The sequence below is a fragment of the Triticum dicoccoides genome, chromosome 6B (assembly GCF_002162155.2).
Source record: "Triticum dicoccoides isolate Atlit2015 ecotype Zavitan chromosome 6B, WEW_v2.0, whole genome shotgun sequence".
Taxonomy (NCBI): domain Eukaryota; kingdom Viridiplantae; phylum Streptophyta; class Magnoliopsida; order Poales; family Poaceae; genus Triticum; species Triticum dicoccoides.
Genome location: NC_041391.1, coordinates 557,580,825 through 557,583,005, shown reverse-complemented (window position 1 = coordinate 557,583,005; position 2,181 = coordinate 557,580,825).

The window sequence follows — 2,181 nt, the reverse complement described above, 5'->3', positions numbered from 1 at the left end:
CCAGGCCAGCCCAGCCAGCCCAACTCCCCCTCCCCGGTCGTCTCCCCTGTTCCACCGACCGCATCGCTACAGGCGGCGCCCCGCCAGACCAGCTCGACGGCGTCGGCGAGTGGATAAGAGGTCGCGCCTGCGTGCTCTCTCCCTTCCCCTGGAACCCTAGCCACCCACTACCCCCCCTCAGATCCAAATCCAGATCCAGCTCTCCCCTCTCCTCTGGCTCAATTTTGAGCTCGCAAACTCACACGGTCGAGGCTTCCCCGCCGTCGTTGACGTGTCCACCGGCCTCTCCGGTGCTCGGGAGAACGTCCTGGGGGTTCGTCGTGTTCGTCCACGTCCGTTCAGGGCATTGGAGCAAGGCGGGAAGCTGCGTGGATGGAGCCGTCGACCTCTTCCTCCTCTCATCTTCGTCACGTACATCGCCGGCCCTCGTCGTCGACTACACCGAACTCCGGCGCCTCCCCGACTCCACCTCGCGCACACTATTGCACACCTACGGGGCCCGGTAAGGCCCCCTCCTCCGTTTCCCCCCTCGTCTTCTCCTCTACCGTGCCCATACTCTTGTGCCCATCCGAACGAAATCGAGCTCCGGCCACCGCCATGGCCGATGACATCCGCGTCCTTGAGCTCCTCCGTCCAAGGCCGCCGCACCGCTGCGTTCCTGCTAACCGTAGCTGCCGCCTGGGCTCTTCGTTCGCCTAGTTACGAACCTGCAGCGCCGCGCCCGTGCTCCATCGTCGTACAACTGGCCACGCCTGCGTCGCCCGCTCGCCGGTCGTTGCCTGCCCTGGCCGGAGCCGTCCCATCCCCATCCGCGCGCGCCTGCTGCGCCTGACGCCGTCCGCGCCCGCTGCTGCCTGGCGCGGCTGTCCCCGAGCTCGGCCATGTTGGCACCGTGATGCGCGTGCGCTTGCTCGGCCGTTGTTTTGTCGTTGTTGATGCACTGCTGTTGCTCGTCCTGCTGTTGTGCTGCTTGTTCCTTAGCTGCTGCTCCGCTACTAACTGCTACTGTTGCTGCCGAGCCATGCTGTTGCCTTCTTGCTACTGTTGTTTCTTGCTACTGCTACCGCTGCATAGCTACCGCCGTCGCCGTTGTTTCCTTAACCGCTATCGGTACTGTTTGCTGGTCACTCTGGCTCGTAGCTGCAAAGTTGTTTGCTGAAGAAACAATTGAGGAAACTGAACTGTGAAGAAACCCACGAGACTACCAGAGAGCTTGCCCCGTCCAAGCTTGGTCATGTGCTATGTGTGCACACCCGTGAGGCTGGCCGTGCAACCAAGCCATAACAGATGACGTTTGGTCCCCCATTAATTAGGTTTGTTTTATTTATTTGTTTATAGGTATAGCATATGACATGTGGACCCACATGCACTGTTCACTTTTTGACCCATTCAACTTTGACTTGTTAACTTTGACCGCCCCCACCTGTCATACCCCCTATGTGGGTACACTCCGTGTACCCATGGCTAATTGCAGTTTATTTTGAATTAATATCCAGAAAATTATCTAACTTTGGAAATTCATATAAATTAAAGTGTAATTCAGATGAAAATGTTTTCTACATGAAAGTTGCTCAGAACGACGAGACGAATCCGAACATGCGGTCCGTTTACCTGTCAGATGCCTCTAACTACCTGAACATGGAACTTTCCCTCTCCGGTCATTTGTCTGACACAGATCCGGAACCGGGAAAACATTCTCGGTTGACTTCCCCCTTCACCGGTATCGTGTAGCACCGCGTTAGAACACATCTAGTCATGTTATGCACTTGCTTGCTATGTATTTACTGTTTCTCCCCCTCTTCTCTTCGGTAGACCACGTGACGATGCTGATGCCCCTGTGATCGACTACGTCGACGACGACACTTCTTCCTTTTCAGCAGAGCTTCCAGGCAAGCCCCCCCTTTGATCATCCCGATATCGCCCATTCCTTCTTCCTTTTGCTACTGTTATTGTTTGCTCCTATTCTGATGCATAGCCTGCTTTTGTATCTGCTGTTGTACCATACCTGCTTATCCTAAACTGCTTAGTATAGGTTGGTTAGTGATCCACCAGTGACCCCACCTTGTCCTTGTTGCCCCTGCATCATCATTGAAGACCCGATCAACGGGATTGAAGACCAGGCCCCGGCACCGCACATCACTTACCCCTTAGTTGCTCGACACTGCTGGGTTACTATCGAGT